The following is a 13,386-nucleotide window of genomic DNA, read 5'->3' as shown; positions in this document are numbered from 1 at the left end:
AAGAGGGAGGAGCATAGGGTGACATACAAGAGTGGAGGAAGATGTACACAGGTGGATTATATCTTACGTAGAAGGGCCAGTCTGAAGGAGATTGGAGACTGTAAAGTGGTGGCAGGGGAAAGTGTAGTTAGGCAGCATAGGATGGTGGTTTGTAGGATGACATTGGTGATCAAGAAGAGGAGGATGAGTGCGAAGGCAGCACCAAGGATCAAATGGTGGAAATTGAAAAATGGTAATTGTGAGGTGATGTTCAGGGAAGAGTTAAGACAGGCACTGGGTGGCAGTGAAGAGTTACCGAATAGCCGGGTAACTACAGCAGAGCTAGTAAGAGAGATGGCTAGGAAGGTGCTTGGTGTGACATCTGGAAAGAGGAAGGAGGACAAGGAGACCTGGTGGTGGAATGAAGAAGTACAGGAGAGTATACAGAGAAAGAGGTTGATGAAGAAGAAGTGGGACTGTCAAAGAGATAAGAAGTAGACAAGAGTATAAGGAGATTAGGTGCATGGCAAAGAAAGAGGTGGTGAAGGCCAAGGATAAGGTGTATGACAAGTTGTATAAAAGGTTGGACACTAAGGAGGGAGAAAAGGACCTGTACCGATTGGCTAGACAAAGGGACCGAGCTAGTAAGGATGTGCAGCAGGTAAGGGTGATAAAGGATAATGAGGGAAACATACTCACAAGCGAGGAGAGTGTGTTGAGCAGATGGAAAGAGTACTTTGAGGGGCTGATGAATGAAGAGAATGAGAGGGAGAGAAGGTTGGATGATGTGCAGATAGCGAATCATGAAGTGCAGTGGGATTAGCAAGGAGAAAGTAAGAATAGCTATGAAGAGGATGAAGAACAGAAAGGCTGTTGTTCCAGATGACATACCTGTGGAATCATGGAGGTATTTAGGTGAAATGGCAGTTGAGTTTTTATCTAGATTGTGTAATGAAATCTTGGAAAGTGAGAGGATGCTTGAGGAATGGAGAAAAAGTGTTTGGTACCGATTTTTAAGAATAAGGGTGATGTGCAGAGCTGTAGTAAATACAGAGGGATTAAATTGATCAGTCACAGCATGACATTATGGGAAAGAGTAGTGGAAGCTAGATTAAGAAAGGAGGTGATGATTAGTTATCAGCAGTATGGTTTCATGCCAGGAAAGAGCACTACAGATGCGATGTTTGCTTTGAGAATGTTGATGGAAAAGTACAGAGAATGTCAGAAGGAGTTGCATTGTGTCTTTGTGGATTTAGAGAAAGCATATGACAGGGTGCCTAGAGAGGAGTTGTGGTATTGTATGAGGAAGTCAGGAGTGTCAGAGAAGTATGTAAGAGTGGTACAGGATATGTACGAGGGTAGTGTGACAGCGGTGAGAGTTATGGATGCGTTTAAGGTGGAGGTGGGATTACATCAAGGTTCAGCTCTGAGCCCTTTCTTATTTGTAATGGTGATGGACAGATTGGCAGACGAGATCAGACAGGAGCCCCGTGGACTATGATGTTTGCAGATGACATTGGGATCTGTAGTGAGAGTAGGGAACAGGTGGAGGAGACCCTGGAGAGGTGGAGATATGCTCTTGAGAGAAGCGGAATGAAGGTCAGCAGGACTAAGACAGAATATATGTGTGTGAATGAGAGGGAGGATAGAGGAATGGTGAGGATGCAGGGAGTAGAGGTGGCGAAGGTGGATGAGTTTTCAACAGTTCAGAGTAATGGTGAGTGTGGAAGAGAGGTGAAGAAGAGAGTACAGGCAGGATGGAGTGGGTGGAGAAGAGTGTCAGGAGTGATTTGTGACAGACGAGTACCAGTAAGAGTGAATGGGAAGGTCTACAAGAGGGTAGTGAGACCAGCTATGTTATATGGGTTGGAGACAGTGGCATTGAGAAAAAGGCAGCAGTCAGAGCTTGACTTGGCAGAGTTGAAGATGTTAAGATTTGCACTGGGTGTGATGAGGATGGACAGGATTAGGAATAAGTATATTAGAGGGTCAGCCCAGGTTGGAAGGTTTGGAGACAAAGCCAGAGAGGCAAGATTACATTGGTTTGGACATGTGCTGAGGAGGGATGCAGAGTATATTTGGAAAAAGTTGCTAAGGATGAAACTGCCAGGTAACAGGAAAAGAGGAAGGCCTAAGATAAGGTATATGGATGTGGTGAGAGAGGACATGCCTATGGTTGGTGTGACAGAGCAAGATGCAGAGGACAGGAAGAAATGGAAACAGTTGATCTGCTGTGGCGACCCCTGATGGGAGCAGCCGAAAGAAGAAGATGTGTTTTTAATTTATTTACTGTTACTACCTTAAACTTCTGTAAATACAAAAATCTGCAAAAGCAACAGAGACCTCCAAAGCAGACATCCAAGCAACCTCCACCCCCCCAACACAAATCATGAAACACATACTTCACAAAACAAGTGTGCCATGCAGTCACAGCGCTTAAGGCAAAATACCATATCCAACATACTAGTAATAGGTGACTCTGTAGTCAAGCATACTGACGTCCCATTCACTAGGCTGAATAAGGAGAAGGTTACTGTTAGCTGCCTGTCGGGTGCCAGGATCCGCCACATAACACAAGCACTCAGGTCATTCCAGAACAAGTACAAATATGACTCTGTCATTGTCCATGTTGGTGTGAATGACCTGAGCCGTACCTCCCTGGACTACATGAAAAAAGACATGGAAGAGCTCTGTGATCTTGTAGCCCAGGCCGGTATGACCCTGACCCTGAGTAGCATCCTGCCCTCACCAAGAATGATACCACAGTATAAAGAAAGAAATTATCAATTTCAACAATTGGCTGAGTTTCTGGTGTCATTTAAAGGGGATCCAGTGTCTGTCCACCTGGGATGACATGCTCGACAGGCCACGCTGCTTCGCTAGAGATGGCTTGCACCTGTCACCCTTAGGCTTTCGAATACTGGCCAAGGCTCTTGCCACCCCCATAGTGCCTTTTTTAGGCAAGGCTCAAAAGACAAACCCACCGCCATAAATAGCATAAGTAACTTAAAACTGAGGGTGATGCTACTCAATGCCAGAAGTCTAAACCTCAAAATGCATGCACTCGAGGCACTCCTCAGTATGGAGAAAATCGATATATGTGCAGTAACAGAAATCTGGTTTAAGGCTCCAGAGAGCACCCCAGCACTACAAGGCTACAACTCATACCATACATTTCAGCCACAGAACCTGGACCGAAATACAAAAGGTGGGGGCGTATCCATATTTATCAAGGATACCCACACCTCCAGGTTAGTGGCACAGCACGATGCTTCAGAGATCATCCATGTGCAACTAACAATGGGCAAAACTGCAGTTCAAATTGTAGCTTGCTACAGATCACCCACCATGTCCCAGGACCCCCATTCCGCATTTCTGGAAACACTGGGAAATATAAAGGTCCTACCAAACACCTTAATATTGGGTGATTTCAATTACCCAAACATTAATTGGGAGAACTACTCAAGTACTAACTCCCTTGCCCAACATTTCCTAGAATTTATAAACTCAAACACCCTAGATCAACTGGTCAACACTCCCACCAGAGGTGACAACATATTGGACCTGGTCATCACCAACATGGGCGACCAGTGCTTCACACCGGAGGTCAAACCCTCACTGGTTAGATCTGACCATAAACAAATCACTTTGGATATCACATTCCGCTCCCACACCCGGACAAGGAAACCACCGTGGAAAACTTTTCAAAAGCAAACTTCACATTACTCAAGACCGAGGTGGAAAGTTTCAAAGCCCCCATGCTAAAGGATAACATTGTCCAATTGTGCAAAATCCTTTACTAATGCATTCTACGGGCACCTACAAGAATGCATGGATCGTGCTATCCAAAGCAAAACCAAGACTCACTCCTCCAAGAAAAGGAAACCAGTCAAGTGGACTCCTGCCATAAACAAGCTATACAATAGAAGGAGGAAACTAGTACAGAAAAGAGTAAAATCCCAAGAAGGGAAGACATCTCTGATCAGTATCAGCAAGAAACTACGATCCCTCATAAAATCATCTAAGGCGAGTTTCGAAAGAAACATTGCCAAGGACTCCAAAGATAACCACAAGGCATTCTTTAGCTATGTCAATAATCTAAGTGGCAATGCTCAGATCTGCTTGGAGTTAGTGCAGAATGGTACAAAATACACTGAACCGACCAATATTGCCAACATCCTGGCAGACAGGTTCAGTGCAAACTTCACCCCCCCTCTCACCACCTAAAGGGCCCATAACCATACCAGAAGAATGTAGAGCTCCTGAAATCACAGACACTCAGGTTAAAACAACCCTCTTCAAAGCCAAAAACACAACATCAATGGGACCGGACGGAGTCCTAGGCTGCGTCCTACATGAGCTCAAAGATGAACTAACCCCTCACCTAAACACACTGTTCAAACTCAGCCTCTCCACAGGTTACGTACCCATAGAGTGGCGCACAGCTACGGTTATTCCGCTTCACAAAGATGGAGCCATAACAGACCCTGGGAACTATTGCCTTATAAGCCTGACTAGCTTGGTCTGCAAGGCTATGGAGCGCATCATCATGGAACTCATTAACAGAGACACTAGACCCTACCCAGTTCGGCTTTGTTAAGGGCAGATCATGCCTCCTAACCTGGTGGACTTCTTTGAGACAGTTACCAACGCTATAGACGAGAGAAAGGCGGTACACACAGCCTACCTAGACCTCGTAAAGGCCTTTGACACCATTCCCAATTCTTATAGACATGCTCACCAGCCTGAACATAAACCCCTACATCACAAGATGGGTTGCCAACTGGCTCGCGGACAGAACCTACACGGTAAGAGTTGTGGGAGCTAGGTCTGACAATAAACCAGTTACAAGTGACATTCCCCAGAGCTCAGTCCTAGGACCCCTCCTGTTTGGCATATACTTCTCAGAGGTACAGGAAAGCACAGGAGGACTGTGGCTGACCAAGTTCGCAGATGACTGCAAACTAGGGGCTATAATTGACTCTCTGGCTGACACAGACATCCTCCAAAAGGGTCTCACTGAGACGGACACCTGGTGTCAAAATCATGGCCTCAAGTTAAATGCCAAAAAGTGCATAGTCATCCCCTTTGGAAAAAACAAAGTACCCACAAACTACCACATAGGTGGTAGTCCCATAAATATGGAAGACATAATAAGGGATATGGGGACCCAAGTAGATAGTAAACTCTCCTTTGATAATCACATTGCCGAAGTGGTTAGAAAATCCTTCTACGTGGCACACCTCATCACAAAAGGGTTCGCATCCAGATCAAAAGAGGTCATTGTGCCCCTCTACTCATCGGTCATCAGACCCATCATAGAGTACAATGTCCCATTTGGGATGTATCTTACAAGACACCTGCAACAGCTGGAAAGACTACAGACGTACCTCACCAAGAGGATCACTGGCCTCAAACAGATGCCCTATGCAGCTCAACTGAAGAAACTCCAGCTGTACTCGGTTGCATACCACCTACTCAGAGGTGATCTCTGCCTGACATACAAGGCCATGTCCAACCTAGAACTGATCGACATGCTCCACCTAAAGAAAAGCTTATTCCCTCAAGCCACATGCTCTAGGGATCTAAACCTCACCACAACAATAAATAGGACATGCTGGAGGGATAGATTCCTGTCACAGAGACGTCCCATGTTTGGAACAAGATTCCAATCTACATTAGGCAGAGCTCCTCGCTAACCCTCTTCAAGAGAAACCTTGACGAGTAGATGGGAAACAGAAAGTTTACCCCGGGGATCACTTCAGTGGCTCTGCTGGGCAGAGGTACAGGGAACTAATCTAAGGGGGCGGCGAAAGCCAACACAGTCTGGCTAGGCTTATAAATGCCTTCGGGCAGATAGCCTAGTACCTACCAATGAACTTGTTGATATGTATGATATTTACTGGAACTGCTACCAAAGTATGATGTACAATTGTAATCTGTAACTGATGTTCCTTGTGTACTCTGTATATATTTGCTTATCTGCTCATGTGATGTGACACCATGTTTTGTAACCATTCTTGGAGCTTTTCTCCCTGGGCCTCCACTAAAAATGGGTTTCTGACACTGTGGACTTTCCCAGTTAATAAATAAATAAATAAATAAATAAATAAGACAAAATATATGTGTGTGAATGAGAGGGAGGCCCGAGGAATGGAGAGGATGCAAGGAGTAGAGTTGGCGAAGGTGGATGAGTTTAAATACTTGGGATCAATAGTTTAGAGTAATGGTAAGTGTGGAAGAGAGGTGAAGAAGAGAGTGCAGGCAGGGTGGAGTGGGTGGAGGAGAGTGCCAGGGAGTGATTTGTGACAGACGGATACCAATAAAAATGAAAGGGAAGGTCTACTAGATGGTAGCGAGACCAGCTATGTTATATGGGTTGGAGACGGTGGCACTGATGAAAGGACAGGAATCCGAGCCAGAGGTGGCAGAGTTAAAGGTGTTAAGATTTTCATTGGGTGTGATGAGGATGGACAGGATTAGAAATTAGCATATTATTAGAGGGACAGCTTAGGTTGGACGGTTTGGAGACAAAGCCAGAGAGGTGAGATTGCGTTGGTTTGGATATGTGCTGAGGAGGGATGCTGGGTATATTGGGAAAAGGATGGAGCTGCCAGGTAAGAGGAAAAGAGAAAGGCCTAAGATAAGGTTTATGGATGTGGTGACAGAGGACATGCACGTGGTTGATGTGACAGAACAAGATAAAGAGGACAGGAAGAAATGAAAACGGATGATCCACTGTGGCGACCCCTAACAGGAGCAGCCAAAAGAAAAAAAAAGATGATGACCTGATAAGTAGAGACATAGGAAATTGTCAAACACTGGACCCATCCCAGTTCAGTTTTGTCAAGAGCAGGTCTTGAATACTAAATTTGGTGGACTTCTTTGAGATGGTCACTAGAGGCATGGACAAGGGCAACATGGTACATACCTGGCAAAGGCATTTGATACTATACCTCAGTCAGGTATTATAGACATACTCACAAATTTTGCCATAAATCCATGTCACCTAATGGATAGCCAAATGGCTTACAGATAGGACACATGAAGTTAGGGTGGGAGAATCCACCTCCACCAAAAGGCCTGTGGTCTGGGGCTGAGACGTCTCCTGTTTGGAGTATACTTCTCTAAAGTCACGGCAAATGTAGAGGGCCTTTGGCTGACCAGATTTGCTGATGACTGCAAACTAGATACAATCACTGAATCCCCCCCCAAAGATGTAGATATCCTCTTGGAAGGTCTGACACAGACAAATAAATGGTGCCTGAACAATGGCGTAAATCACAGTGCAAAACAATGTGTACTCATACCCTTTGGGAAGATGACCACCTCTGCAAATTTGCAACACTGATAACACTCCCTTAAGAGTAGAGCCAGTGGTAAGTGACTTGGGAACTCAGGTTGACAGTAACCTGAACTTTAATCACCATGTGTCCATGGTAGTGAGAAAATCATTCTCTGTGGTACAACTTATGTGTTCTAAGGAGATCACAATCCCACTATCCTTAGCCCTCATTATATCAGTAATCCAATCCCACTATCCTTAGCCCTCATTATATCAGTAATCCAATCCCACTATCCTTAGCCCTCATTAGATCAGTAATCCAATCCCAGTATCCTTAGCCCTCATTATATCAGTAATCCAATCCCACTATCCTTAGCCCTCATTATATCAGTAATCCAATCCCAGTATCCTTAGCCCTCATTATATCAGTAATCCAATCCCACTATCCTTAGCCCTCATTATATCAGTAATCCAATCCCACTATCCTTAGCCCTCATTATATCAGTAATCCAATCCCACTATCCTTAGCCCTCATTAGATCAATAATCAAGTACAGTGCACCCTTCAGCATGTACCTAAACTAGCATTTGCAACGGCTGGAGCAGCCACAGAAGTATTTCACTAAAAGAATACCGAGTGGAAAAAATATGTCCTTTGAGGACCTCCTCAAACCCTGTCCCTGTACTCAGTCTCCTACAGACTAATGAGACATTCGAGATACAAGCGAGACATTCAAGTGCTCTTGTAGCTTACCTTAATATCATACCACCACTTATATCTGCAACAATATCCACCGACTTTGCTGATTCCTGCGACAGGAGTCATATAGCCTATCGCTCAGCTGTTACACCTCCTAAACATGTGAAAAGTTTAAGTACCTAGTCTCTAATTAATTCCTATATCTGCTTTGCACTCACTGCATGGTGTCTATAAATTTTGCTAGCTGAAAACTATTCGTATGGAATGTTCTCATGTATATACTCTATATTGTTTGTATAATATCTTTGATTTGAGAATGATTACTTATGTACTGTTTTTTCACCAATTGTATAAGCTGCCAATAATATGTACTAAATGTCTTTATTATTGTAAATTCTGTATTGTATAGTAAAATGTCTTATATGTGGAGCTTTTCTCCCCAGGACTTCTGGCCCAGCTGGACCATCCCGGTAAACAAATACAAATAACTAAATAAATAAATAATGAGGGGTGATCTATGCCTAACCTACAGGGCAACCCTGATGGATCTGCTACACATTCACAAAATAAACAACGCTAGAATTACTTGATTTAAATATTTAAATCTTGTCTGTGACATAAACAAAACATACTGGTGGACGGTATGTGTCTCAGAGATCACTGCTCCTCAGGAATAAACTCCCCATTCATGTTAAACAGAACTCTTCCCTAAACCTGTTCAATCGCATTTTGGACCAATGGATGAGAAATCACAAATTCACCCCTGGCTTGTCACCTGTGGCCCTTATGGACAGGGGCAGTTTGTAGGTGACCTAAGGCACAGACATATACCAAAGACATTCTGGCCTGTGGGCATGGACAATTGGGAAAATTGAGACATGAATGACTAGGCTTAAAAAGGCTTTAAGACCATTAACCTAGTAACCTCCTATGATACTCTTTTTATGTGTTTTATGCCATTGTGTGGACATTTTTGTTTATTTTCTTAGGATTGTCCTTCTCAGGGCTTTAGCCTCCTTCTCTTTGTTAGCATGAAAGTTCCGAAGAGCTTGGTGCCCAAACCTAACTTTTGGTCAGCTGAGCTCGAGCTGACTAATGATTTGGGTGCATAGAAGGTGCCCTGAAGCTTTGAAAGCTGGCCAGCTGTTATATCCTTAGTAGTATATAATCCATATAGCTTAGGCTACAGTAGCAGTGATTGTTCGAGCTTCTACTGTTATGCTGAGTTAACTTACACAACTGTATTTTCATTGCATGATATATTTCTGTCTATATACTAATTTATTTGTTAAAATTATATTTATGGTTTAGAATTTCAAAACAACTCTCACTTTAACATCACGGCAAAAGACAACACCACTATATACCCAATTGAACACACCAAATTGCTAGGAGTGGAAATAGACAATAAACTAAAATTTGACATTCACATATCCATAACTATAAAAAAGTCCACAAAAAACTAAGAGCGTTATACAGAAATAAGCAATTTCTCACCAAAGCAGCAAAGATTTCAATAGCAAATTCCCACCTTATCTCCACCCTACTTTATGCCTCTCCAATATATACCAACCTAAGCCAATGTGATCTAAACAAACTAGAGACCTGCTACAACAAAATCGCCAAATTCGCCACAGGGGCATCCTACCGTAGTCACCACTGTCTCTCACTTGCTGAACTGGGCTGGCTTGAACTCCCTCACCTCCTTCAGTAGTATCAACTCTCACCCGCCCACAAACTAGTAAACCATCCACTAAATGTTCCATCCCTCCAGAATCTACTCCAACCCTATCGCACCACCAGACCACTAAGATCCAGCAGCAAAAATCACTTGCAGATCACTAAAGCCAATAACTCTGCTGGTGAAGTACTATTCTCTTGCACCATAGCCAAATTATGGAACTCACTCCCACCCACAATTACCTCCATACCATCATGCACCCACTTCAAAACTTTACTAAAAGCGCAACTAAAAACATGCTGGCTATGCCCTTGCAACTCCCACTCTAATATCATCCACCCCATCCAACCACTACCTTTCTTTCCATTCCACTAACTACCTTGATTATAGCAAGCTCAGATGCTCATAAGCCAGTACTTTTTATACAGCATGAACTTCTTCTTGTAACATTTCTTAATGTCTGGTATGCACTTCACAGATAAAGATTCTAGTTGTCTACTGATGTACTATGTTCTTCATCTGTAAATATGTTGTAAGTAATTGCTATGTAAATTGTTAATCGCTATGTAATCCAATGTATATACTGTGTGTTTATTTTAACTGTGGAGCTTTTCTCCCCGGGCCTCCGCTGAAAATGGACCTACGTCCAGTCGGACACTCCTGGTCAACAAATTTAAATAAATAATAATTTTTGTTAGTAAATCTTGTAAATCTCGATCTTTTCTTTTCAAGACATGCTGTAAATGAGCTACACCAAGATAGACTTTGCATTCAACAAACATGCAAAAAATGGAGAGTTTATGGCTTTGGAACACGGTTTGTATTTCAAACATATTTTCTGTTTTCCTTCATCTTCCATGGGGCAGGTCTCAGTTAAGTTCAGTTAATTACCATTGCCTTAACTTGATTCTGTATAGTCTTTACAAGAAAGAAATCCATCATCCTGGCAATATTTGATTTATGAAAACAGGCCTCACATAAACAACCAAGAAGATCTCTAAGTTTCTGATGTTCATCGTGTTTCACTGTTGCAGTCATTACACTTGGGTTATCCTGCTGGCAGACTACTTGCAGTCAGCCAGAATTCCAAAATCTAGGTCCAGCGTCGGTTGCTGTCGCCTCTTCCCTGACGTCAGTGCGTCAGGGCTATAAAAGATGTAGCCGATGACATTTTCTTCAGTCTTTCTTGCCGTGTGGTGCCCGAAGCAAAAGCAGTTCGCAAGTGCCAGTCAGCCAACTCCTGAGATTTTTGAAATTGAATTTCAGAACCGAAGTCTTCAATAAAGCTAAGTACGCCGTTGGGGAAACTTTTTCTTGCTCCAGACCGATGTCAGTAAAAGTTAACAATTGTATTTCTTGTGGGAAGCAAATACCTCATAAGGATTTTCACTCTTACTGTATTCCTTGCCTAGGCCCTGACCACGACGTTGCTAGTTTTCGGTTTTGTTCTTGATTCAACCAACGCACTATTAAGCGTCAGTTTGATTTTGCTTTACATTACTTTGGCCGAAGATTTAACTACATAATGCCGTCGGAACAACCGATGACGGAATTTATAAAAAACGCAAAGACAAAGAAAAGGACAGGCATCCAAGGTCCAAAACCGACGACGAAGCCTCTTCTAGGCCAGTCGCCGGTTCTCAGTGAGGCACCTTTGCAGCCCCTGACACCCGCTACCTCAGAGCCACAGGCCGCATCCGACTCCCATGTGGAGACACCTAGGCCTCTGGAAACTCAAGGTATTGGGCCTGCGGAAACTATTCCCACAGATGGGTCCAGAGCCGCTGTGCAGGCATCAGCTTCTGAGGGTGTTTTCAGACCTTCACAGCTTACTACTAAGCCCACTACAGCAGCCAAGGCAAAGTCAAAAACGCCATTAAAGACAAGGAAACAAGTACAGCATTCTACTGAACAGTCATCCATGCCAAAGAAACAGATGCTTAAAATGGCCGAGGACCTAATTGCTTTGATCAGGGGTTCCCATCCCCCTCCTGATAAAAGGCCTAGGCAAGACACTGACTATGACTCCTCTGACCAGGTTTCTATTTCCTCTGATTCCTCTTCAGATCAGGGATATTCTCTCCTTCCCTATGAGGACTCTGATGCAGAATAATCTATACCTTCAGCCTCTCCACCTGAGGATTACTCTTTTGGGGAAACCTTGCACACCATGAGGGAGCATTTCCATTGGGAGAGCCAGGATTATTCAGAATCCAAGAAAAGGCTCAGAGACTTTCTTTTATTGCCTCAGCACAGGCCCCTGGCTATCCCCCCTGTGCTTGATATTGTTGATGATGTTTTCTCTGAATCCAGTTTGTCTCCTGATTCCTTACCCCTTGCACCAGTCAAGCCAGACAAGTACTACAGGGTCCCAGACTTTCATAAATTTCTTTATAGAAACCCTGCTGCTGACCCAGAAACAATTTCTCAGGGTCCCAAAGGGGTTAAGGCTTCCACTGCAAAAAACCCTGTCCCCCTCTGGTAGGGATTCCAGAGCTCTGGAGAGATGGGGGGAAAAGTTTACACTTCTGCCGCTTTAGCTGTAAGGCCTTTAAACTGCCAGTTTCACATGCTTAAATATCAACAATGCTTACAAACTCAGAATGTCCTGACAATAAGGAAATGCAGGATTTATTGCATGCAGCTGAACAAGTGGGAAAGCATACTCTGCAATGCGGTTTTGATTCATTAGAGGCTTCTTGCAGAGCCGCAGTTACAGGCTCTGTCATTCGAAGGCATGCTTGGTTAAAAGAACAAAGTTTACCTGATCATGTTAAAGTAAAATTATTGGATGCTCCACTACAGCATGATACTTTGTTTGGTGTTAAGGCAGAAGAGGTGTTAAAGAAAATGGAGGATAAAGCAAAGTCAATGCAGACAGTAAAGGATTTCTTACAGGTTCAGCCACCTAGATTTAGCAGAAACTGGCCTTCCAAAAATTGGTCCTTTCCGGTATCAGACAGGCCACAAAGAGGCAGATACAGACGCCCAAGAGGCAGATCTCAGCCCCAAGGCTCATACAGATCTAAACAATGGGGTGCTTCAGCCCCCAAAGGAGGAGAAGACAAATCACAACCTTATAGGAAACAGTCCCAATAACTTTCCTCTACAAATGCCAAGCACTTACCTTTTGGCAGCACCCTTAGGGGGAAAGCTAGCACTTTTCTCACAAAATTGGCACATGATCACCCAGGACAAATGGGTACTGAATATTGTTTCTCAGGGTTACAGGTTCCACTTTCACACCCTTCCAAAATCACAAGGTATGCCAGAACTGCCACAAAACCAATGGGAGAGGCACAAAAACAAATTTCTGCTCTCATGGACATGAGAGCTATTCAAAGAGTACTACAGCAAGAACAGGGACAAGGTTTTTACTCAAGACTTTTCCTGGAACCCAGAAAGGACAAAGCCTGGAGACCAGTACTGGACTTGTCAATCCTAAATACTTTCCTGGATTTTCCGAAATTCAAAATGTTAACACTGCAGCAACTTCTACCCATGCTGGGCAAGAAGGCTTGGCTAGTTACTTTGGACCTCAAGGAGGCATACCTGCATGTCCCAGTCAGACAATCTTGCAGAAGATACCTCAGATTCATAGCTGGCTCAATGCATTACCAATTCTCTGCACTTCCCTTTGGCTTATCTACTGCGCCCAGGGTCTTCACAAAATGCCTGGCACCAGTAATTGCATTCTGCAGACAAAAAGGAATTCAAATATATCCCTTCTTGGACAACTGCC

Source organism: Protopterus annectens, chromosome 7.part0, assembly GCF_019279795.1.
Source record: "Protopterus annectens isolate FY-2018-M chromosome 7.part0, PAN1.0, whole genome shotgun sequence".
In the NCBI taxonomy this organism is placed as follows: domain Eukaryota; kingdom Metazoa; phylum Chordata; order Ceratodontiformes; family Protopteridae; genus Protopterus; species Protopterus annectens.
This window is presented reverse-complemented; position numbering follows the sequence as displayed.